Source organism: Xenopus laevis, chromosome 8S, assembly GCF_017654675.1.
Source record: "Xenopus laevis strain J_2021 chromosome 8S, Xenopus_laevis_v10.1, whole genome shotgun sequence".
Classification (NCBI taxonomy): Eukaryota; Metazoa; Chordata; class Amphibia; order Anura; family Pipidae; genus Xenopus; species Xenopus laevis.
In genome coordinates, this window is record NC_054386.1 from 27351304 (window position 1) to 27378026 (window position 26723).

Consider the following 26723-nt stretch of genomic DNA (forward strand, 5'->3'; position numbering starts at 1 on the left):
GTTTGCAACATTTCTCTCAATAGACTTAGCTACATCTGGGGTTGCTGCTGATTGTCACCCCTCCTCAGAGTCTGAGCTTGACTGAGGTTGGGAGTGGTCTGAGCTATCCGAGTCCTGGTCTTCCTCCCCTGTTATATAAGAGGCCAAGCCCTCTTAAGGTATTAGCGTAGTATGAGCTCCACGCTTTCTGTTATCTTTGGTCATTTTGCACCCTTTTTGAGTAGGAACCAGTTATACCGCTTTCATAATCCACTGAAGGAATTCACCAAACTGGGCCTGCCCCATGCCTGATGTATGGGCAGTTGGTTCATCTGCCCAATTTAAGGGTATAGGATTCTCCTCTGAGGGTCTCTGAGCCTTTGGTGGAGTGTTGGGTGCTGAGGTAGAGTCCTGAAAGGGCTGGGTTTGGGTTATCTGTGGAGATAGTACTGGTGGGTCAAGTGCTAGTGATATGTTTCAGTCAGGCTTTCAGTCAGAGCAGTAGTTCTGCTTTTCTCAAAGAATGTTTGCATACCCTGCACTTATGAGGCCTCTTTTTCTGTGCTACCTCTCTGATGTCTCTAAGTCGATCAGCCTCCTCCAATCTACTCCACAGGCTTACTTACAGCAGTGATAATATGCATGGAGATAAACTGCGCATCTGTGCTGTGTCTCAAACCTAGTGCTGTTCCATGAAGTGCGTTGTGTCCTACAGCGTATCTGCACTGTTGTATCTGATCGCGTCGTGATCAGCGTGCGTATGACGTCAGTGCACTCAGCTTCCGCCACTCTGGTTTGGCTCGAAGCTGCAACTTGGCACGCAAGAAGCCAGAAAAGACTTGTGCGTTGCCCAGCAACCCGTGTTCTACGGTGCCATGACCTTTTCTGTACTGCGATCTATACCGCACCTTTCTCTCTCCTCCACTCTGTTCTGCATCATCATCTTAGGATTCCTAGAGTAGGCTTACCCCTGCAGCATGTCAGTTGCCCATATTCATCAGGGGGGGGGCACCTCTGTGTGCCACCCCAATCTAAGGGCAGCCATGCCATAAATCCTTTTATATGAGAGCAGCTTTGCGTGCCATCCCATTGGGCAGCTCTGCATATCACAGGGACCAAATGGGCAGCTCTGTGTGCCTTATGTCTAAAAGGCCACTCTGCGTACATTATGGTACCGAAGTTGGTTTTAAGTTGTGGAAAGGAGAGAATCAATAAAATTAAATTGAGAAATAAGAAAGAAAAAAAAATACTATTAAATAGTTTGTCCTTCACCTCCGAGGTAGGACAAAGAACTGATGTGAGAGGGTGGAGACAAACCATATATCCAGTGGGAGGATCCAGAAGGTGCCAAAATCAATACTATGTCCTGCCTCCAGCAGTGAATGAAGACAAAACCCCAATGTTTGCACCGACAGGAAAGCAGACTAGAGAAAGCTAGAATCTCAGCTGCCATAAAGCACGTCAGGACTGCTGCTTCAAATGGGGATCAGATAGGATACGTGCCACTGTGATACCTCACCAGAAGCACTGTGGTAGTTGGTTGCCAGTGACTGGTAACAGCATTTCAAAACATCTGGAATCTGTGGCTCTAAAACACAACTCCCAGCATCCCACATCAGTTAAAACTTAGAGTTGCAGGGAAACCCAAAAGAGAATTTATAATAAAAAAGCAGAGGGCAAGTGAGTGAGAGCGGTATGTTGGGTGGTATGACAGTTGCGGTGCACTGGGGGTTGTAAAATCACAGGAAATATAACGTGAAGACCCTCTTGAGGAACACAGGTCATATGAACTCAGTGAACCCCTAAAACAAAAAACACACACACTGCCTGGGTGGTTCTGAGCTGTTAAAAGGGAAACAAAGACCTTGATGTTCATGATTTACAACACCTTCACCACTAGTTCAGGGGAAGTTAACCTTACTGTTTAATTGGAACATAATGTAGATCTGTGACGTGCAGTGTGAGCTGATAGATGATAATCTGACATGCTTGTTCACTGCGAGTGCGGGTGGACATTGGACTGGTGGTCTAGTAGTGCTAGAACCCTTGCTATTTTTGTGAGTGCATTTAAAAAAAAATGTACCACTTAATAAAGGGTTTTATACTATTTACCTGCTCCTATTTAAAGCTACAACAGAGGAAGGGAATTGTTGTTGGAGGTCAACAATTGATGGGCCTAACTATATCTTAAATGTCTGTGAGTACCCAATCGTTAACCACAGTTGGTGATTTGGACTACAGGTTGTGAGAGTCACATGCGTTTGCTTTGCCATTTAACTCTGTGTATGTGAGAGTTTAGAAAGTGGGCTTACTGTATCTAAAACGAGGTTAAATATACTACACTATATATTATTATCTGTATACTGCTTAATCCCCTGAAGCTTTTTTAGCGCTGCCTCAACTATATTTTGAAGGAAGTTTTTGGTGTGCTCGGAGGAGAACAAGTATTTTAGAGCCGGCAAAGAAAGGGGAGTTCCGGTAATCTTTGGATAACCTTTTGACTTTTGAATATACTTGTTCCTAGGCCAAATTCAGTTTTAATGATGCAGCAGAAATATGGAATGCAGTAGGGCCCACATTTTGTTTTTTAAATGGCTGCTTGGTTGCTCAGATGACTTTCCTAGCAACAAGCCAGGGGTCTGTAAAATGGACTGTGAAAGGAATAAGCAGATAAAAAGAGAAGCCCCTCTCTTTTGCAAGGCAAACTTTCTCTTTAACTTATCAGAAGCCTTGCAAATGGGAGCTCTCATGCATCCTGTTAGTGTCACGCTAAGTGTGCTGGTGAGTGTGTGCCAGATGCAGCGAGTGCACGTGTGTGCACCAGATGGAGCGAGAGTGCATGTCAGTGACAGGATGTTGAGCCTGTCTCCTGCGGCCGGCCCATGCACTCTCATCTGGCAGCTGAGCTACAAAGCCGCAGTGTTTACTTGGCACCTTCCGCCGGGGTGCAGGGAAACAGGAGAGAGGCTTTAACAAGTCCCCCACCAGGAAACACGTGGCTTGCATGAGAGAAAAGGCTATCCCTTCAAAGGTCCCCCGCACACTGGAGGGGCGTGCAGAGTCCCAGCCTCACAGGGACACACCACCGGTTAGAGGTGAATGGGAAACCAGGTCAGATTTTGGGGGCCTGCACCCAAATTACAGCAGCTTCATGTTCTCTGGGAGTCAGGTAGGACAGTGCTGGGAGTAACTGGGCAATATATGTGGGGGACACAATGTAGAACATTGCTGGTGTCATTCTAAGCGTCACCCTGGAATCGCTTTTCCATGCACCCAACCCGTGTTCATTTCAATAAGAACCCCCCTCCCAGCTTGTACACAGAGAGAAAGGAAAGACCAAACATCTGATGAGAGACTAGGTTACCCCTGTCAGTATGGCACGTCCCGCGTGCCATATGTATAAATACAAATATACATAGAAGGAATGTTCTGGGCACACAATAAGCTATACTCTCATACTGTAATGTCTATGAGAATCAATATGGCACCTCTCTCCTCCCATTTGTATAAACACAAATATACAGAGAAGGAACGTTCTGGGCACACAATAAGCTATACCCTCATACGGTACTGGCTAAGGGAATAAATATGGCACCCTTCCTTCAAAGGTCCCCCCGCACACTGGAGGGTCCCAGCCTCACAGGGACACACCACTGGTTAGAGGTGATTGGGAAACCAGGTCAGATTTCGGGGTCCTGCACCCAAGATTACAGCACCTTCATGTTCTCTGAGAGTCAGGTAGGACAGTGCTGGGAGTAACTGGGCAATATATGTGGGGGACACAATGTAGAACATTGGTGGATCATAGCCACTGGGCCATAGCAATGGAGGCCACATTGGGTAAAAATATGCTTGTTTGGCAACCTCTCCATGTGACCGGATCAGTGTATACCCAGCTATATTCGCCAGTACATTTAGAGACTGAGAGATAACTGGCCAAAGGCATATAGGGCTACGTTATTAAAGAGCAAAATACAGAGTGGCTGTCTGACTGAACTGGGGTACTATGGTCTGCGTGGGGTTCCACCCACAACCCAAGACACACAGGCAGGTTAACTGGCTCCTTAAAAAACTGTCCCTAGCGTGTGTGTGATAGAGACCTAAGGCTGGAAGCTCCTCTGGCAGAGGGTCTGCTGTACGGCGCTGCACAATATAGATAAAGGATAATGGTATAGGGCTAAAGGTATAGAGCTAAAGGACAGATAGCAGCAGACAAGGCTGGAGAGAAGCAGTGTGAGACAGGGAGGATGAGGAATGATACAGGCAGCAGAGAAAGGATATGGAGGGATATTGTGGGAACAGAGAGAGGATGACGAGGAATGGAGGGAGCAGAGAGAGGATGAGGCGGATGGAGGGAGCAGAGAGAGGATGAGGCGGATGGAGGGAGCAGAGAGGATGAGGAGGGATGGAGGGAGCAGAGAGAGGATGAGGAGGGAGCAGAGAGAGGTTGAGGAGGGAGGCAGCAGAGAGAGAGGATGAGGAGGGATGGAGGGAGCAGAAATAGGATGAGATGGGATGTAGGCAGCTGAGAGAAGATGAGGAGGGATGCAGGTAGCTGAGAAAGGATGAGGAAGGATGGAGGCAGCAGAGAGAGGATGAGGAGAGATGGAGGCAGCTGCGCCAGGAAAGAAGAGAGGAGGGGAGGCGGATGTTAAACTCCATCTCTGTATATTTTGCTCTAACAGCAGTTGACATCCCCTGTAACCCCAGAACCCGCAAGGCTTCCTGCTCCCCAGCTCACTGCCAGCCTCTATCTGTCGGCACAAAGAGCCCTTGGAACACAATTGCTGCAGGGAGGAAGCTCTTGCACCCGCTGACGTGGTTGTTATTGTGTCTGGCCCAAGCCGCTCTCACAGTTCTTGAACACGGGCCAAGCTGGGGAAGCGCCTAACCTTGAGCTCTGCTTGGTTTCCAGACATTGGAGGAGTGAACTGTGGAGAAGTGACAAGTTGTTGCATGGGAATGGGGGGGGGGAATAGTATCGCCTTTGTAACTCCCTGGCACTTTAAGCAGGAAACTCACTTTTCAGAGCTCAAGATACCTGTTCTGGAGCCGTCACTGTGTCAGGTCTCATTCTAACCGTCACCCTGGAATGGCTTTTCCATGCACCCAACCCGTGTTCATTCCAACAAGAACCCCCCTCCCAGCTTGTACACAGAGAGAAAGGAAAGACCAAACATCTGATGAGAGACTAGGTTACCCCTGTCATTATGGCACCTCCCGCGTGACATACAGTATGTATAAATACAAATATACAGAGAAGGAATGTTCTTGGCACACAATAAGCTATAGCTTCATACTGTACTGTCTATGAGAATCAATATGGCACCTCTCTTCTCCCATTTGTATAAACACAAATATACAGAGAAGGAATGTTCTGGGCACACAATAAGCTATACCTTCATACTGTACTGTCTAAGGGAATCAAAATTGCACCACCTCTCATATGTATAAATACAAATATACAGAGAAGGAATGTTCTGGGCACACAATAAGCAATACCCTCATACTGTACTGTCTAAGGCAGGGGTCCCCAACCTTTTTTTACCCGTGAGCCACATTCAAATATAAAAAGAGTTGGAGAGCAACACAAGCATAAAATAGTCCCTTGGGGTGCCAAATAAGGGCTGTGATTGGCTATTTGGTTGCCCCTATGTGGACTGGCAGACTACAAGAGGCTCAACTTGGTACTATACTTAGTTTTTATGCAATTAAAACTTGCTTCCAAGCCTGGAATTCAAAAATAAGCATCTGCTCTGAGGACACAGAGAGCAACATCCAAGGGGTTGGAGAACAACATGTTGCTCGCGAGCTACTGGTTGGGGATCACTGGTCTAAGGGAATCAATATGGCACCTCCCTTCTCCCATATGTATAAATAGAAATATACAGAAAAGCAATGTCCTGAGCACACAATAATGAATGTGCACAGGCTGAATGGACTGCTGACTATTGCATGGTTAGCTCGGCACTGGCCAGCCTCCAGGAGTCTATGGCTGCATCTGTAAATCCTTAGCAGCTTCTGCAATTCACACCATGAATAAATGAAATACCAGGGCCGGTTGGGCTATGCTGGAGACCTCACTAATGTAGGTGACATTGTGCATGAACTCTGACTTTGCCCCTGAGGGTCGAGAGAGAGAAAGGGAGGGCGGGATACAATGTCTGGGAGACAAGGTGGCTCATGGAAAGCAGATAAAGCCCATCGCTCAGCCTTCCTGACTGGCCTACAGCTGTTGCTCCCATTAAGACCCAGGGCCAGAGTAATATCATACATGGGAAATGGCAGTGTTCTTTCTCCTTACATGCCTCTCCATTCTCTCTTACTTGGGGAGGGGGGGGAGATCAAACCTACAGCCTTCCATATGCTGCTATAGGTTGCCAAGTAGCACCTCACCTAAGCTTGTCGCCTAAACTCCACTCCTACGTAGCACATTGCCTTCCACTCATTACCCAAATCATTATTAAATCTCTGTAAGTTTTTGTGAAATGGATAAACAGGGAAGCACAGCTACATTTGGTATGCTCAGGCATGGAGGAATTTCTACTGGTTTCTGTAGAACTATACCCAGTATCCAGGTGAGATGCCCTTACACTGGGGCACCAATAGGCCATTCATTGGTCTAATGCCATAGGCCATACACTCTATAGCTAAATGGCTCTGACTGGAGGGACATTAATCCCAGACATGTTCCTTTAACAAACAGCTGTTCAACTGATGTGACTCTCTCCCTTAGCTCTCCCCTTCTCCCAACCCAGAATGGCCCTATTGGAGTCTCTTTCAGATGGTCCCAGGTCAGGCAGCTATAGAGTCCCACTCAGTTACTGAATTATATGCGATACCGGGGCACATACGTGACAGTAAGAGAGTGCAGTGGATCCAATGTTGCACAGAATGTTGCTGCTGTATAAAGAACATAAAATTATTAAAATGGCTGCCACCCCTGGCCACACAGTGGTACTGCAAGCAATGCTGCAGCTCTGGGACTATAAAAAAGGGTTAGAAAACATGAAACCTTGTCTAACACTATCATTTTGGAGTTAAAATTAAGACAACTGTGAAGAGTGGCAGATGAGCAGAAGAGGTGCCAGTGTGTGACAGAGAGCCTTGTGGGAATTAAAGAGATTAGGGGTGGCTGTAATAATAGGTAATTGGAAAAGAGCACATCCGCACGGCTATCCCATTCAACGAGAGATTACCAGGGCCACAATGTGTCAGTCTAAGGAAAAGGGGCTACCCGGGAGGGCTTTATTACAAAGTTGGGGGTAGTGTGATTGTTTTGCCAATGAACTTCCAATCTATACAAGGGAAATGAGCAACATAAGATTATTGTACCTTTCTTCCTTTTCCTTACTGGGATGAGGGCAAAGGTATTCTAATAATGGCTGGGATTCAATATAGGCCCTCCTAGTACACAGAAGCCCAAACAGACCCCATCGGCATACTTAATAGTCACTTTCTATGGCATTTTACAGCAGCCCTGGCATTTGACAGAACACACAGATTGCCAGTCCATGCCTGAATAAGGTGGTCTAATTGATCTGTGGTCTGTTATTAATTGTTGCTGCTTTTCATAATATGACAGCTCCACTCCATATATCACAATGAGCACTTTGCTATTCATATAATAGATGGCAGCTTGTATTGACAGGCAGGACATACTAATCCCTGACACCTTCCTACTGGTCCCACCTCTGGATCTGCCCCACAGGGAACAGATAAAAGAAAAGGATTGGAAGGAGGAGAAGATTTTCTAAGAACCTGTGAGAATTCCTGAAGCAAAAGCAGAATAAAGGTATTTCTGTAACTTTATCCCTGTGTCCCATTCTCTCTAATGCTCCTTGCATAACAAAGGCCTTCCCCTGCCCAAATCCCCTGCGGTGTCATATGCACTCTCCTACAGGCACACTGGCAGATGTACAATAGGGGTATAGTTTACCGTGTGCCCAGAACATTCCTTCTCTGTATATTTGTATTTATACATATGGGAGGAGGAAGGTGCCATATTGATTCCCTTAGACAGTACAGTATACACAATTGGTATATTGTGGTATGTATTTTTACTTGATGGCATTGCTATATATATATATATATATATATATATATATATATATATATATATATATATATATATATATATATATATATATATATATATATATTATATATATATTTATATATATGTTGATCTTAATAGATAAATGAGAGACCTGTTTGTGCAATGTATTGATTGATAAATAAATATAAAGATTTTTTATATTTCATGCCAATTTTTTGTGTGTGTGCAAACCCAATAGCTGTAATATTGTACATCTTATTGTGTGCCCAGAGAATTCCTTCTCTGTATATTTGTATTTATACATATGAGTGGAGAGAGGTGCCATATTGATTCCCTTAGACAGTACAGTATGAAGGTATAGTTTATAATGTGCCCAGAACATTTGTTCTCTGTATATTTCTATTTATACATATGAGAGGAGGTGCAATATTCCCTTAGACAGTACAGTATAAGGGTATAGCTTATTGTGTGCCCAGAACATTCCTTCTCTGTATATTTGTATTTATACATATGTGAGATGGGAGGTGCCATATTGATTCCCTTAGACAGTACAGTATGATGGTATAGCTTATTGTGTGCCCAGAACATTCCTTCTCTTTATATTTGTATTTATACATATGGGAGGAGTGAGGTGTCATATTGATTCCCTTTGATAGTACAGTATGAGGGTATAACTTATTGAATGCCCAGAACATTCCTTCTCTGTATATTTGTATTTATACATATGGGACGAGTGAGGTGTCATATTGATTCCCTTAGATAGTACAGTATGAGGGTATAGCTTATTGTGTGCCCAGAACATTCCTTCTCTGTATATTTGTATTTATACATACGGGAGGAGGGAGGTGCCATATTGATTCCCTTAGACAGTACAGTATGGGGGTATAGCTTATTGTAAGCCCAGAGCATTCATTCTCTGTATAACCATGTGATGAATTAGCTGGGGCTGTGTATGAATAAAGCATTGGAGCTGCCCAGGCCCGGATTTGTGGCAAGGCCACAAAGGTCCGGGTGGCAGAATAATAGGGGTGGAATGCCATCCAGCCGCTTACCAGGGAGTACAGCTCCCCTGCACTCCGGTGCAGGCAAGCATGTGTGCTCACACCGGAGAGGGGTATACGGGCGGGCGCTAGTGTGTTGCAGCCTCGGGGCGCCCGACGACTAAATCCGGTCCTGGAGCTGCCATAGAGAACTTCTTTGGTGCCATGGAGCAAAACAGGACTAATGTAAGGGAGCTGTCTCTAATCATGGGGGTTGGCAGCATTCTTGCAGTTACATAAATGGAAATGAGGGGGCAGGCCATAAAAGTGACTGGGGAGCACAAGATCTATTTGTAGGCTGATTGAACCCAAGAAGAGGAGGAGACAGTGGCTGGGCAAGAGAAAGGGTGGAGAATTTATAACCTATGTTCAAAGGAGGCATGGGACAAAGAAAAGCAGGGGGCGTGGAGCCCTTAATTGTCACCAAGCTGTCAAAGCCTCATTATACTCTCTAAAATGTCCCCCTTCTATTGGTTCTGCACTTTTGTCTAGGCCCTTAAATTGTCCCTAAACTGACAACAGTGCAATGGGAGCAAGCTGGTAACATTTCTACATGTTGGAGGGGGGGGGGGGGAGCACGAGAACTGGTCCTGGAGTTTAGACAAGTAAGGGTTGAGGGAAATGAGCTAAAGCAATACTAGTGTAGCTCATTTCTGCAGCATAACCAAGACAGAACCAGCAGTGCAGACATATTCTGCTTTCAATGGGAAAAAAAGTAATTTTGGGGATTCCATCCCCTTTAAGTAAATATGCTTTCCCCAAACTTTCATTCCCAACGTGCTGTTTCCTGCGCCATGGATTCCATTACATCTTTCTTGGCACCTATCAATGACTTTTGTCTTCTTCCCCTTATCTGTGTGTAGGGAATCAGTGAGATGAGCCAAGCCCACCGAGCACTGTGTGAGACCTGGATATAAGCTGGATGTTACTAGCCCCTTTAAAGACACAGACAACTATAGAGAACGTTGGTAGAATCCACAGCATCAGGCAGATAGCGGTACAGTGAGGCTTTTGGCGCGGGTAGATTTGAGACAGACAGGACGCCCACGGTGGCCACCTCGCACTGCTGCACCTCAAAAACATTCCACTTGAGCTCTGCAGCGGAGCCTACTATCCGGGGGATTAGAGCTGCTACTGAAGTCGATTTAGGGAGTCGTGCATCAGGGCCACTGCCTTTGTGCCGATTCTATGGAACGCGGCGAAAATACAAGTCGCTATTATGTGTATAACAACCTCTGCTCCTTGTTTTTCTTCAGTTTTCCATGAGCAGAACCAGAGGAGCATGGAACACTTCTCTGTCACTGGGAAATACTGTATGTGTACAGAAAAACTTTCAGCACGGAATTTCCACCTTCATTAACATGGGCATTAAATAGTGGTGCTGTGCATTAAGTCACATTAGTATGTATTTTATTCCTGGGGAGGGGGTTATTTTGCATCAGCAGAGATCCTCACTAAAACCAATAAAAATGCACATTTAAAATAAATGGTAACTGAGCTCAGTACCTTGGGAGGCAGTGGGGATTGAGGCTCATTTGCAGAGACCCTGAGGGCAATTGCAAGAGTGCTAACGGGTGCAAAAGCACAATTTTTTATACAGCTCTGATTCTCAACACATAGCTAGAAGGCCTGCCATAGCAAGACTGTACTGCTGTACTGCTGCTACAGCCAATGATCATCTCTGGTGTGAGTTTCAAATGTCATTCAAGTGCACAATGGTCCATACAGGGTCCGGTTTGCTAGTCCAGGCCTGGTGGTGGTTCATACGATTGGTTTAGTCAGGAGTCCCCAACTTTTTGTTTTACCTGTGAGCAACATTTAAATGTAGAAAGAGTTGGGGAGCAACACAAGCATGAAAATAGTTTCAGGGGGTGTCAAATATAGGCTGTAATTAGCTATTGGTAGACCCCTATATCGACTGGCAGTCTACAGGAGGCTCGTTTTGACAATACACTTGGTTTTTATGCAACCACAACTTGCCTCCAAGCCAGGAATGAACACTAAACACCTGCTTTGTGGCCACTGGATGCAACATCCAAGTTTTTGGGAAGCTACATGTTGCTCATGAGCTGCTGGTTGGTAGGGTTGCCACCTGGCCGGTAAAAATGATGGTTGATCCCAATGTTATTAATAGGGAAAAAACAGAAATATATAGTAAGGCCGGTATTTTTTTTTGAAAAGGTGGCAACTCTACTGGTTGGGAATCACTAGTTTAGAGGCTGACAGGCCATCCAGCAGACTCAGTCAGAGTGAAGACCCTGCAGAGAGGACTGGAAGACAGGAGAGGATACAGAATGCAGGGAGTCCTAGTACAGAGAAGAGGGAACATATGAAAAGCACTTAGCCAGTGGCAGGAAGGAAGCATTTTATAGAAAGAGCAGGAGTTAATGGAATAACACGGCAGGGAAAGGATGCAGGCGCAATACCATGGATGCCCTTCAAAGAGGCAAGAGATCATGCTCTGGGGAAATATTAGGAAATGGAAATTCCAATGTTGCACAGCCTTCCCATAGCAGAGGTGGTAGGAAGGCTGGGCCTGGCCAGAAAGCACTGCTGAGGGGAACTAAATAGGGAAAGGATGGGGTTACGGCTGGAAGGAGAAAGGGCCAATTGTAATCTAAGGAGGGTTTCTGGTTTCTCCATTCTAAATGTGTAAAATGAAAGGAAAATGCTACACTTGATTAGTTTGTCTGGATTGGGAACCAATTCTGTTGCACAGAAAGCCTCCTTTATCTGATTATATGGCAGGTCCTACCCATATGTATCAATAGAAGGAATGTCCTGGGCACAAGTGAGAAAATAGCCCCCGGGAAGTAGCAATTTCAGGCTGGCTCTTTGGCGAAGTCGATGAGCTCTCTCTCTCCCGCCTGCCTACTTACAATGGCTGCTCCCTGGGGAGGTGCATGTGAAGCATTGGGCCCTATTGCTGCCACTGTGTATAAGGAATTTGCATACATAGCTTAACTGATATGCTAATGGGCAGAACAGCCCCATGAAGCCATAATAGGCGCACACCTGTATTAGCAGGACTACATAGAAAAAGCCTAGCCTGGGGCCATTAGGGCTGAATGGGGAGGCAAAACTATAAAAAGGCTTTGTGAGCTGATGGGGATGAAATGGAACAGCCTGTTGGTGTGGGGGGGGGGATACACTCAATAAAGCGCTGTGCCTTCAGGAGTATAATAAGACTCTGGCCTGGGTGCAGAACAATAGGAAGGAAGGGTTTATTCATTAACTAATTGGAAGGTAATTAAGCCTTCAAAAGCAATGCACCGGACTCTTTAACAACAGGAATAAAAAGGAGTGCCCGCCTTGCAGAGACTCTACCATGAACCCATGAAGTGCGAGAAAGTCCAGCAAAGCTTTTGTTATGATACAGTGATTTGGGACAAACCAAGGAGATGCAAGAAGAGTGGGGGGTCTCTAGGGGCTTAACATGCCACCACTGGCTTTAGTTGACTGGTGGGATCTGAATATCTAAAGTAAATATCTATGTTATATAAAGTCTACAACTCCCTGTGACCCTGGAAAACAGATTATGAATAAAGCTCATCCTTTAATATATGCAAGAACGGTCAGACATACAGTATGTACCCCCAAGTACAGGGCCCAACAACCTCTGCACTGTAAAGGGCAGGTCAAATGGACCTACTGGGAACCCCAAAGACCTCTACAGATTGTAAGCTCTCAACTACAAGACCCATCTCTTCATTAAACATACCTCCCAACATTTTGTAAGTAAAAAAGAGGGATAAAATTGTTTTTCGCATATAGCACAGCGATTTTTGATCACGCCCCTTTCTGTGGCCACACCCCCTAATTACCATGTTCATTTTCCAAAATTTGACAGGTTATGAAAGCTTGAAAATATTTCTCCTTATCTAAACTGTTTTTTTGTCTCCAAATTGTTACAAAGTATCTTATTTGCACCTATTAGCTTTTCTGTGCGCTCTGCTTAAAGCCAATTAAGTTAGAAACTGTTTCTTTTTCTGGCTGTTCAGTGCAGAGAAAATAGGGACTTTCCAGTACAAATGTGGGACTGCAGGTTGAGTTTCAAAAGAGGGACTATCCCTCTGAAAAAGGGACAGTTGGGAGGTATAATTAAATAAGCCAAAGGAAAGGGTTGCTATGGCAAGAATTGCTGATATATTTAGTTTAGTTCCATTTACATGTCCCGGAGGAATGGAATTTTCCAGCAAATTCAGCTGTAAGTGGGGAGTCTGAAATAGAGATAGAGTGCAATGAAGAGGAAGAGCATGGAAAGGACATAGAAAAATGACCTTAGCAGACAAACAAGAGCAGAACACTAATGGCAGCCAAGCCAAACAGAGAGATCTGCTCCAGAGATGCTGGAATAGCTCAGCCCAGACGGGGAGACAAGGTTCAGCTGCTGGAGATCACTGGGGGGGGGGGGGGGGGGGCTAGCAGGGAACCTCTTCTATGGGTCCAATAAGGATTTCATACAAATGGAGGCAGGCAGGGGCTATAGGGTAGTCTCAGTGCATGACAGCACAGTGGTGCACAGAGAATATATAGCAGTCACTTATTGGTACAAGCCTACAGAGGGAGTTCAACTCCGACATCCTGAGACTGCCCTTATGGATCAGGGAAAAATTGGTAACAGATGTTGGGTCTGTACTTTACACAAGGCTGAAACCGGACAGCCTGTCACCTCTGTCTCCCCTCCACTTGAAGCATTGCAGCTGATCTACTGCAGACCCCCATTTCAGACTTTCAGCATGGCCAAAGGAAAGGAAAAGGCAATGTGAGACACAACATTAGCTCTCTAAATGAGTTGAGGGGGGTGGTGGTTACTTGGAGGTAAGATTTAATAATTTCCCTACCCCTGCAGATGATAGAGATCTTGGCAATGAGAGAGTCAGAGTCTCACTGCTGTCCATAGACGCATAGATCCTTGATTCGTACAATTTTCGGACTGTGTTTGGAGAGTCCCAACATTTTTCGTCCCACTGAGATCAGTCGTTTGGTCGATCGGCCAGGTTAAAAGATTTCTGTCGGCTGCCGATAATTTCTCTGCATTTATTGCCGATTGGACGATATTCAGTGGGAGACTGTCACCAACTTTGTTGGACATAACTTCCGTACGATTGCTGTCAGGGGCAGAACATCGGCTGATCTGTTCTTTTACTACTTTATTTGATCTGAATGGTTAGTGGCAGGTCGGGAGATGGGGAAGTCCGATTGTTCGAGGATTCGAAAGATCAGATCTTTGCATCTATGGCCAGCTTTAAACAGTACGGTATAAGGGTATAGTTTATTGTGTGCCCAGAACATTCCTTCTCTTTATATTTGTATTTATACATATGGGAGAAGGTGCCATATTGATTACCTTAGACAGTACAGTAGATGGGTATAGCTTATTGTGTGCCCAGAACATTCCTTCTCTGTATATTTGTATTTAAACATATGGGAGGAGGTGCCATATTGATTCCCTTAGACAGTACAGTACAAGGGTATAGATGGTGTGCCCAGAACATTCCTTCTCTGTATATTTGTAATTTACATATATGGGAAAGAGCTACTGTACATAGAAGACTCTATCCAGTTAGCCAGTTGCTGGTAGGGGGCTCAGAATTAGCAGCTGCCCCCTTAGTACCAGTTTTGTTTAGATTTCTTTTTCTCCCAGCTGAGGCTGGACATCCGGAGAAATGGGCTAAAGAGGAATGCTAGTTATGCCAGGGAGTTCCCCTTTTCCACCCTAAACCTTTTGTTCACAGGCTAAAGAGATTCCTTAGCACCAAAATGCCAGAGGGTGGGAGGAAGGAGGCCCCTTTTATCTGGGAGGTGTTGGGAAGCACAGGAAATGAGAGTGTTAGTGTCCCGGCCATTCACTGGAATGATACACCATCAGAAGTGCAAAGCTTTAGCACCAGCTGCTGCCACTGACACCCTAAGGTACTTTTATTCATCCACAATCAGATCCCAGTTTAATGATGTCTCTCTGTCCCTGACAACAAGCAATAAATGATTACTAAAGGTGGCCATAGATGCAAAGATCCACTCGTTTGGCAACATCGCCAAACGAGCGGATCTTTCCCCGATATGCCATTATGGCCGAACGATCTGATTACGATGTGCCCTGGGTTCCGGCGGGATCGGTTGGGTCAAAATCAAACCTGACCGATCGACCAAATGACCGATCTCCGCCGGACGAAAGATGTCGGCACACGCCACACACAATCCGAAAATCGTACGAATCCTCAATTCGTACGATAGGATCCGTGTGTCTATGGTCACCTTTAGTGCATAGACCTCCCTGACCATGAACCTTACTTTCTGCTTTACATCCCCATTCACTCTGCTACAGCCGGCTCTGTTGGCCAAATGGGTGGATTATCTTGCCCATTACAGGTTTACACCCTTGTTTAAATGCCACTCTCCGCCCATCACTCGTGTAATTAAACAGCGCTGGGTCACGATTTCCTGCCAGGACCTCAGATGAGCACCAACACCTTACTCTCCCTATGAAAATAGGACAAATAAGGAAAATAATGGTGCAAAACTTTCCAACACTCTGCCAGCACTGAGTCCCAAAGCCTTGAAAGGTCTATGGATTCTGACAGGAGCAAACAGTACAGTTTAGATTACAAACCAGAAAAACATGTTCTGCCAAATGCATATTTTCGTAAAAGCGCTGCACCCCGGCTGCTGAATGAATTCTCCTGTGTGCTGCCTTTATAGATACTATCCACTGGACTATTGGTTTCTGGGTAGATAACAGCCAAATCCACAAAATATTGCAGCACTCCCAGATAATAAAACCGCCTTTATTAGCACTTTACATTGGCACAGCAACGTTTCAAATACTTTGTCAGCTTGAGAAAGGACCAGGAGGTCCGAAACGTTGCTGTGCCAATGTAAAGTGCTAATAAAGGCGGTTTTATTATCTGGGAGTGCTGCAATATTTTGTGGATTTCGTATGAAAAGATGTGGAGGTGAAAACATCATTTGCGTGCACCCCAAGAGAAAAAGTAAGCTCCATGTGAGATAAGTGCTGGATGATTGTTTATATGTAGATAACAGCCAAAGGCATCTTCTTAAATAAGAAATCCAAAGAGTTTATCTCAGTAAATTTATGGAGTGGGGCAAGGGTGCTAGGTCTGTATTTTAAGCAACAGATGATGGAACTTGGCAAACCAAGTGTTTATTAAGCTTCATATTATTGCTTTTTCCTCCAAGGACCTTTCTTATTATGCAGGAGCTGTCAAGCCATAGCCTGGCCTACAAGAAGGTAGAGCTCCTGTCATTACCAATGTCACAAAACCATTAGGCTTGAAAGATCCCTTACCTGGCATCGGCTGAACACATCAGTCAGTGCAACCCAGATATTGAAATGGTTCAGCACCTTGATGGCTTGCTATTTGTCTTTCTCTGAGCAATCGACCAAGAAACACTTTCCCTCTCCAACTTGTGAGCGAAGCTGCAAGGGCAGAAACAGGGTAAAATTAGGGCATGAGCAAGGAACGGGTGCTGAAAGGAGCAATGTACCTGGATATGCAAAAGATTTGTGAAGGAGTCATCTCACATTAGTCACAATAAGGTCCTTTCACTATTTCCCTATGGCAGAATGCAAGAGTAATAAAAGGGGCACATTGTTGCACTTCTGCCTAGAGCAATAGCCTGTGCTCTGTACCTTTCAGCAGATTAAAAAAACTGGCTAGGGGGCATTCCAGGGGATGCCCACTACCTCTGTATAGAGTGCTGCCCATTTCTCGAGTGCAAAGATCACCTTAGGACTTTGCTCATATTTTTTTGCGTGTGTGGTTTCAGTGCTGGTATATGGGCCTCTTTTTTTTTTTTTTACTCACTGTCTCATAGGGCAATCCACAAGTCAGGATCACTCTACCATCACGACGGGCAATCTGCAATAGAGAGAAATCATTTTGCATTAGTTCCCAAATTAAGAGACCACAGGGCACACACAGACAGGCTAAGCAAACCATTTATATCATGGAAATGTAGCCCACTGAATCAGGCAGGTCTGGCACTGTAATACAAATGATCCCACCAAGAGCCCACCAAATCCTCCACACCTTCACTGCCTAGAGATGTATCCAATACACTGTTGTAGCACATGGGTGACGAGACAATAACTACAAAATTAGGCAGCTCCAGTACTTGTGGCAAGAAGATTCCTGTAAACTTTTCTTTTCTAGGAGAGCATTCTTATTTCCCCAGAGCAGTGTATTGGAACATCCAGCGCCTGGCCGCCCCCCACACACCGCAGATCGAGTGCATGATGTGCAGGGACAAGTCCAGCGCCGGTTTTGTGCCAACCGCAACTGCCCCATAGACCAGCACCACCACAACCAGTACCAGTACTGCCGCATCAAGAAGTGCCTGGAGGAGAAGAAGAAGCTGGCTGTCAATCTTGCCAGACATAGGGCGGCCAGGAGGGATAGCCAGGGAGAAGAAATCAACTGCTGCAGGATAGATGGTCGCCCTGTCCAGTGTTGAACTGGGTGCCAGGGGCCCACCAGAAAACCTTAGACAGTGGGCCCATTCTCCAAGCTAATTTTCTTCCACTTCTCACTCAAATTTTTATTTTGTTTTCTTTAAATGATATATTCTATTTTCCATCTATTCTGTCCCTTTGTTTCCATAAAGAATTAGGGAATGAATATGAAATTGTTACAGATGCTTAGAAGCAGGAGGGCCCACTGACACCTGGGCCCACCGGGATTTTTCCTGGTATCCTGCAGGGTTAGTCCGAGACTGGCCCTGTCGCCTTTTCTGAAGAGGAGCTGAAATGGGGTTTCAGCAAGTTATTTTTTAATAAAGGTTTTGCAATTTAAAAGTAATTGAACTATTGACTCAAAGGCTATTTCATGGGCATGTATGGACAATTCCTTTGTTATGTCATTATTAATTAAGCAGATAAAAGCCCTGGAGTTGATTTGAAGGTGGTGCTTGTATGTGGAAGATTCTGCTGTGAACAGACAATATGCGGCAGAAGGAGCTCTCCATGCAGGTGAAATAAGCCATCCTTAAGCTGCAAAAACTGAAAAAACCATTTAATGCTACAATATTAGGAGTGGCAAAATCTACAGTTTGGTACATCCTGAGAAAGAAAGAAAGCACTGGTGAACTCTGCAACGCAAAAAGACCTGGACCACGGAAGACAAAAGAGGCGGATGATCACAGAATCATTTCGATGGTGAAGAGTCACCCCTTCACAACAGCCAAACAAGTGAACAACACTCTCCAGGAGGTAGGCGTATCGATATCCAATTCTACCATAAAGAGAAGACTGCATGAAAGTACTGTAAATACAGAGGGTGCACTGCAAGGTGCAAGCCACTCATAAGCATCAAGAATAGAAAGGCTAGATTTGGACAGATGAAACCAAGATCAACCTCTACCAGAATGATGGCAAGAAGAAAAGTATGGAGAAGGCGTGGAACAGCTCATGATACAAAGCATACCACATCATCTATAAAACATGGCGGAGGCAGTGTGATGGCTTGGGCGTGCATGGCTGCCAGTGGCACTGGGACACTAGTGTTTATTATCAATGATGTGACACAGGACAGAAGCAGCCGAATGAATTCTGAGGTGTTCAGAGACATACTGTCTGCTCAAATCCAGTTAAATGCAGTCAAATTGATTGGAGGAGTTTCATAATACAGATGGACAATGACCCAAAACAAATGCCTGGCAGAGCATTAAAAAGGAGGAAACCCAGAATCTGGTGATGTCCATGAGTTCAAAACTTCAGTCTGTCATTGCCAGCAAAGGGATTTCAACCAAGTATTAGAAATGAACATTTTATTTTCAGTATTTTAATTTGTCCAATTACTTTTGAGCCCCTGAATGAAGTGATCATGTTAAAAAAAGGGATTTTGTACTTACCAGAAATTCCTTTTCTATTAGGCCCGAACTTGTTACTTAAAAGACCAGTAACAATTTTTTTTTTTAATCGTTTCTAATCTAATCAATTTCTCCTCCCTGCCTTCTATAGGAGATAGCCAGGGAGGAGAAATCGAGCGTCGTACGATGGATCGTCGCCCTGTCACCATTTCTGAAGAGGAGCACAAGCAGAGATTCGGTAAGTAATTTCTTAAATAGACTTTGCGAATTTAAAGTTAAAACTGCCTTGGTGTTTTTTTTTCGGGCCTACTAGAAAAGGATTTTCGGGTAAGTACAAAATCTCTTTTTCTCTAGTTGGCCCTCCTGTCAGTGCAAACGTGTGGGGATGTCCAAAAGCTGTCCCGAAATTTAGGGTAATATAATCAAAAACTTGTTATACAATTGAAGTTTTACTGTATAATCTAATAAAACAGTGAATTTTTCACTATGCCAACAATAAACATGGAAGAATATTGTTACTGTGTAGCTATTAAATAGTTAACTTTTTACTGTGCCACCGCAGCCTGTAACTCCTTGCGGCCAAACACGGCAGAAGTTAAAGTAAAAACATGCAGTTTATAAACTGTACAAAAGTGTTGGGAGAAGCCAAGTGGCTGCCCTGTATATTTGTTCAGGTGTAGCCAAGTTTTGCAAAGCCCATTAAATACTTGGGTTCTAGTAGAGTAGCATGTCCAAAGTCAGGCCAGGGGGCCAATTGCAGCCAGTTTTCAAATTTTCACCTGCCCTCAGCCTCGATCATGAAATTAATAATATTGTGGCCCGCCAGCAGGAATCTGATAGCCGTAGCAGTAATATTTGGTGTTAAGCATTAGCAATAGACACATACTGGCACATAGTGATGCACGCTCTCGCATACTTCTTTAGGGCTGAAGGTGCAATAGACGTTCTGACGTGCCAGTACAGTAAACTAAAGAAGTATGTGAAAGCAGCACATCACTATGTGCCAGTATGTGTCTATTGCTAACACCTTCAGCACACAGGCAGCTGTATAGACCAAATGGCAGATCATTTCACTAAGGTGCCCAAATATTACCAGTACGGCTACGCGATTCTTGTAATTTAATGTTAATGGTTCAAAGAATGTCGGGCTGAATGGTCAGCCCCCAAACATTTTCACCTCACCAAATCTGGCCCTCATTGCAAAAGGTTTGGACACCCCTGTAGTAGAGTGAGCCTTGACTTGGAAGGTGTCGGGCTTCTTGTTAAATTCGTAAGCAAAAAAATGACTTTACTAACATCTAGCGATGGTTATTTTGGAAACTCCTTGGCCTTTGTTTTTTTTTGTTTTAACAGTGTTTATTTTATTTCAACTTGAGGGGGCACAGAAAGAAAAAAAAGGGGGGGGGGGCAGGTTATCAGGTACATCTTTCTCTCATCATTCGTTATTTCATTTATTATCATTTACAGTAGTTCCAGATCCGGTACACATCACACTTTATACACAGGTACACATTTATACAGGTGCATATACAGTAGATACCAATAGATACCTTAGGGGCGGATTTCCCCCTAGTTAGGAGTCTTAATACATCCCTAGTGGGCCCTTATGTTATTAAGAATTGGCCTCAGTCCACTCATCCCATAAATTCTAGTATTTGTCTCGGCAACCTCTGACTAGGTATGTCATTATTATTATTAACATGTATTTATATAGCGCCAACATATTGCGTAGCACTGTAAAGTAAATGTGATTATACAACTAAATCACATGAATTTCATATATAGAATATATGGAGTAACAAACATCACAATCAATACAGGTACAAAAAGGTGAGGAAGGCCCTATGCATAGGCATACAGTCTAAAGGGAAGGGAGTAATACACAAGGTGTGGGAGTGGGCAAGATCGAATTAAGTGGGTGAGAAATGTGGTATTGTATGTGGTGTTGCGTTTGGTAGTTAAGCAGAGTGAGGGTAGGCTTCTCGAAAGAAGTGCGTTTTCAGAGATTTTTTGAAAGCAGAAAGGTTGGGAGAAAGTCGCACAGACCGTGGAAGAGCGTTCCAGAGGAGGGGTGCAGCCCTTGCAAAGTCTTGAATGCGAGCATGTGAGGAGGTAATGAGAGAAGAGTTGAGTAGCAGGTCAGTAGAGGAGCGTAGTAAGCGAGTGGGTGAGTATATAGAGATGAGTTCAGAGATGTAGGGTGGAGCAGAGTTGTGAAGTGCTTTGAAAGTCAGTGTCAATTTGAATTTGATTCTGAAAGGTAACGGAAGCCAGTGCAGGGATTGACAGAATGGCGAAGCAGAGGAGGAGCGGTTGCTGAGGTGTATGAGCCTCGCAGCAGTGTTCATTATGGACTGGAGAGGTGACAGTCTCTGGAGGGGGAGGCCAATTAAAAGAGAGTTACAGTAGTCTAGACGCGATATGATGAGAGAGTGAATAAGAATTTTGGCAGCGTCTTGGGTGATAAATGATCGTATTTTGGATATGTTCCTTAGGTGGAAGTGACATGATTTAATAAGTGACTGGATATGAGGAGTGAATGACAGTGCAGAATCTAGGATAACCCCAAGGCACCGGGCCTGGGGAGAGGGGGTGATAGTGGAATTGTTAACTATGATGGATACTTCGGGGATGCTACTGCTGTTAGTTGGAGGAAAGAGAAACATTTCAGTTTTAGAGAGGTTTAATTTAAGGTAGCGTTGCGACATCCAGGTAGAGATAGCGGACAGGCAGGAGGAGACGCGAGTTAGGAGTTCTGGGTTGAGATCGGGAGATGAGAGATAGATCTGAGTATCGTCAGCATAGAGGTGGTAGCGAAAACCATACGAATTTATTAATTTGCCAAGGGAGGAAGTATAGAGGGAGAATAGTAATGGTCCCAGGACAGAGCCTTGAGGAACTCCAACAGAAAGAGGTAGGGGAGAAGATGATACTCCATTGTAGGAGACACTGAAGGAACGATTGGTGATGTAAGAAGAGAACCAGGACAGGGCTGTGTCACGAAGGCCAAGCGACTGGAGGGACTGGAGGAGGAGAGGGTGATCTACAGTGTCAAATGCGGCTGAGAGATCAAGCAGTATTAGTAGTGAGAAATGATTGTTGGCTTTAGCGTTTAAGAGGTCATTAGTTAGTCGAGTCAGGGCAGTTTCTGTGGAGTGTTGTGGCTTAAAACCAGATTGTAGGGGGTCCAGCAGGTTATTGTCAGAGAGGAATGAGGTAAGTCGGTTGTAGACTAGGCGCTCAAGTAGTTTAGAGATGAAAGGTAGCAGAGAGATAGGTCGGAGGTTGTCAAGATTGGAGGGATCAAGAGAGGGTTTTTTCAGAATGGGGGTGACAAGAGCATGTTTAAGTTGAGAAGGAAACAGTCCAGTTGAGAGCGAAAGATTAAATAGGTGAGTTAAGGCTTTGATTAGACAAGGATTGGTATTGCGGAGCAGTTTTGAGGGAATTGGATCAAGTGGGCAGGTGGTAAGGTGAGAAGAGGCCAGAAGCTTTGAGACTTCCTCATCAGTGACAGGGGTGAAGGAGCACAGGAGAAACTGGGGAGTGTGGAGGGAGGGTGGTGGAAGTCTAGGGGGGTTGAGTAGTGTAATGTCCCTTCTGATAGTGTCAATTTTGTTTTTGAAGTGCTCAGCAATATCTTGAGCAGAGACAGATGTGCATGGAGGGGGTGGAGAAGGGGAAAGGAGAGTGTTAAAGGTGGAGAAAAGTTGTGCTGGTTTTTTAGAAAGGGAGTTGATGAGTGAAGTAAAGTATGTTTGTTTGGCTTGGAAGAGGCTGATGTTAAAGGAGCGCAGGGCAGATTTGTAGCTCCAAAAGTCTGATTCTGAACGGGATTTGCGCCAGCAACGCTCAAGTGCACGTTGAGTGTCTTTGGAGCGCTTTTGTATGAGCAGTATGCCAAGGTTGAAGTGGTTTGGGTCGAGAATGTTTAGTTTTTATAGGAGCAAGCTCATTTAGGGCAGTGGCCCTTATGTTATTAAGAATTGGCCTCAGTCCACTCATCCCATAAATTCTAGTATTTGTTTTGGCAACCTCTGACTAGGTATGTCATCTGTATAATCAAAAGGTTTTCCTTGGCCTTTGTTATTGTGGAGTTCAATGACTGTCTAGATGACTAATCATCTAGTAAAGGTTGTTTTGGAAACTCTATGGCCTTTGTAAATTGTGAAGTATGATAGCAGAGATATGGATGTCTGTAAACCTGCAGTTTGTTTTAGATTTGCTCGAATTGCTCTCACCATATCTATCCATTAGCTGGGTTTGGACACAGGGATGGTAAAACTAACTCCTGATTGAATCCGAGACGACCTTCGGAAGGAAACCAGATACCGTTCTGAGGAAGAATACCAAATAGGAAATGTATACCAAACCTTGTGGTATGCTTTTGTGTTGGAAGGTTTTTGAGTCTGGAGAGGTATGTTTATACAGTAGTTGATGGCAAAAAAAACCCTCTTTATGACAATAGTTGGGTTTTTTTTTTTTTAAATATGTTTTTATTAAATTTCCACAACAAACAAATTAAAATAAGAGTAAAATAAAAATACAAAGGAATTTGGAAATAAAAAGAAGAGATAAATGTAGTACGTTGCTAGTATACATTGGTAATAGCAAAAATCTTAGTGTCTTCATCACTCTTCGTTTTGAAGCATTATACAACATTATACTGTACAACATTATTTCCCTCATACACATTTAAAGGAAATGATTAGTAGTGCCTTGTTCTCAGCATCTGGTTTATGTGGTGGCTCCTGGGGGGCGTTCGTTGACTTTGTTCTTGTAAATTTTGAATATATTGGTCTGTTTCTTGGATAATGATATTGTCGAGTAATAATTCCATGTCATACCACGTAGTATGTCGGAATTCATAGATTGTGAGATGTCTAATATGTGTTGGAAGCGATTGTATGTAGCTCATCCATGTTGTGAAAAACTTGTCAGTGAATTGCTCTTTATTTGTGGTAGATTCCAACCAATCCATATGGAAAATATGGTGGAGTTTCTGTTTGACCAGGGATAATGGGGGTGCGGATGAGGAAAGCCAGTGATGTAGAATGGTTTTCTTTGTAGCAACCATCAACCTTTCTGCTAAATGTCTTTCAGATCGTGTGAGTTTTGATTGTGGAGGAGGGGTCCCAAAAATTGCCCATGTTAATGTGAATGTATTTGTTTGTTGAGTTAAAGATTTCCAATATTCCTGAACTGCCCCCCACAATTGTTGGATAATAGGACATTGCCAAAGACAGTGCACGAGGTCAGCCCTGGGTTGGTGACATCTCAAACAGTTATCCGAATTTAAAGTACCCATGTGATGTCTCCTAAGTGGTGTAAGGTAAGAGCCATGCAGTATCTGTAAGGCCATTTCTTGATATTTACTGGCCGAGATGGTTTGCATTGTTTTTGCATGGTATTGGAGTATGTGGGAGGCTTCTGTTTGTGGGATTACGGAGGTCCATTTGAGTAAAAAGGAATCTGGCGATTCAGTTGACAATGTGGTCCTAATAACACGATAAATCTGAGATGTAGTTTTGTCCGTGTTGTGTCTAGGCCACAGTGCATTGAGTGAGTTGTCTTTATCTGTCTGAGAAAGATGTCTTAACACAGTTGTAGTATAATGGATAATTTGACTCAACAGCATATAGTCATTCACCAGAAACGGGAACTTCTGGATTAACTGTTCCCTTGTTAAAACAGTAAAGGTGTCACTGGTGATGTCTTTAACTGTTTTCAAATTTAGATTATACCATTCCGCTAAAGTTTTATTATTTTTCCCCATCGGAAATGTTGGATTGCCAATCCAGGTAAGGTAGGTGGAGTAGCAAGGTGTCAGTTTGAATCTGCGTCGTACTGAGCTCCATGTCCTGTAGGTGTCTATAAACAGGGGATGTTCCTGCATATCTCGGGGAATGTCTTTTAGCGGAGAGTGTAGCAGAAAATTGAGGGACAGACCTCCTGTCAAGAGTTGGTCAAGTTCTGTTGAGGTGTATATATTTCTATTATATAACCAGTCCCCTGCAAAACGTAGTAGTGCTGCCTCATTATATTCCCGAATATTCGGAAAATTCACCCCTCCCAGAGTTTTGGGCTGTTGCAACTTAAATAGACTTATTCTTGGACGTTTCTGTTTCCAGATAAAATTGCGCAGCATTTTAATTAATCTTTTGTAATCTGATGATTTTATACTATAAGGTAGCATTTGTAATTGATAGAGCAGTTTAGGAAATAAGATCATTTTGATTAAATGAATCCTCCCCATAAAGGTTAAATTTAGCATGTCCCATTTTTTAAGGTCTTGTTGAATATTGTCTATAGTGTGCCGAATATTAAGTTGGTAGATCTTTGTGTGTTCCTTCGCTAGTTTAATACCTAAATATGTTATATGAGAGTGTGCTTTCTTAAAGGGAAAATCGGTGGTCCTATTTATTGTGTTTCCTTGATCTCCGAGTTCCAGTGCTTCAGATTTGTTTAAATTAATCTGGAAGCCAGCAAAAGTGCTGAACACCTGTATAGTTTCCAGGATCGTAGCCAATTCTATTTGAGGCTGATTAATAAACAACAAAATATCATCCGCAAAGGCTGCTATTTTATGTCTTATATGTCCGAGTGGTATGCCTGTAAATGTTTCGTTTAGAAGTAAATGTTTTATTAGGGGATCTAGAGCGATATTGAATAATAGAGGTGAAAGGGGGCAGCCCTGCCTAGTCCCTTGTTGAATTTCAAATGGAACTGAATTGTAACCATTAACTGTTAGGAAAGTCTGAGGGGTATCATATAAGGCTTTGAAGAGGTTAAGCATATGGATTCCAAAATGTTGGAATTTTAGAAGTCTTCGTATATGTGCATGTGAGATCCTATCAAAAGCCTTATCTGCATCTAAGTTTAGTAATAATCCTTGTCTTTTTTTCTCTAGGTTACACTGATAGATAGTGGCAATCGCCTGTCTGATGGCTTGAACTGGATGTCTGTTCTTAAGGAAACCCATTTGATTGGAGGTAAGTATAAAAGGGAGAACTTTTTGTAATCTATTAGCCATTATTTTTGTCATAATTTTAAGGTCTTGGTTTAACAGTGATATTGGTCTGTATGAGGATGGGTTGGTAGGGTCCTTACCTTCCTTATGTAATAAAATTATTCTGGCGTCAGCCGCTTTGTCCCATAGTGAGTTACCTTGTAAAATGTCATTGTATAATGGCGTAAGTAATGATGTAGTTTCAGGTAGTAATATCTTATAAAATTCTGCCCCTAATCCATCCGGACCTGGTGATTTACCGTTTTTAGATTTTGTAATAGTCATTGAGACTTCTGTTTCAGTTATAGGTGCATCCAGGATTTCCCTATCTCGGACAGTGAGTTTGTTCAAATGGGCTTCCTGAAGAAATCGGAGACCGGTCTCAGGAGAATCAGGAACTCTTTCGTAAAGTGTCTTAAAATGTGTTGTCATCAATGTGACGATGTCCGATGTGTCACGCGCCCACCCCGTGGGCGTTTTAAGTTTTTGAATAAAGGTGTTACTTTGTTGTCGTTTAACTATATTTGCTAACAGTTTCCCTGATTTGTTTCCCCATCGATAATATCTGTTTGCCGTGTGACTTAGTTTATGTTGCATTTGTTCTGTCAATAAAGTGTTGAAAAGAGTTTTTGTTTCTGTGTATTTTTTTTTTGCTGATAACGAGTTAGTAAGTTTGAATGTTTTATAGGAATGGGTAAGTTCCTTTTGTAGTAACCTATACCTTTCATCAAATGACTTTTTCCTCTTAATCAGGTAGGCTATTATGTGACCTCGTAGTACTGGTTTGGCTGCAGCCCATAGTAAG

The 26723-nt window shown here is 43.7% G+C and overlaps 2 long non-coding RNA genes across 3 annotated transcripts in view; one reads left to right on the forward strand and one right to left on the reverse strand.

The window, feature by feature from the left end:
• LOC108699876 overlaps nt 1-17176 on the reverse strand; it is a 54180-nt gene extending 37004 nt beyond the window's left edge. Inside the window, exons 1-2 of the long non-coding RNA XR_005963741.1 lie at nt 16908-17176; nt 16388-16519 (exon numbers count right to left, since the gene is read on the reverse strand). This is a non-coding gene — a long non-coding RNA (uncharacterized LOC108699876). The remainder of the gene's footprint in view (nt 1-16387; nt 16520-16907) is intronic.
• A 1920-nt stretch (nt 17177-19096) lies between these two features.
• LOC108701113 lies at nt 19097-26544 on the forward strand. 2 transcript variants are annotated; one of them, XR_005963740.1, is made up of 3 exons: nt 19097-19147; nt 25820-25901; nt 26221-26544. It is a non-coding gene; the product is annotated as an uncharacterized LOC108701113 (long non-coding RNA). The 2 variants fall into 2 exon arrangements; XR_005963739.1 differs by lacking the exon at nt 19097-19147 and adding an exon at nt 23014-23326.
• The last annotated feature ends 179 nt before the right edge of the window (nt 26545-26723 follow it).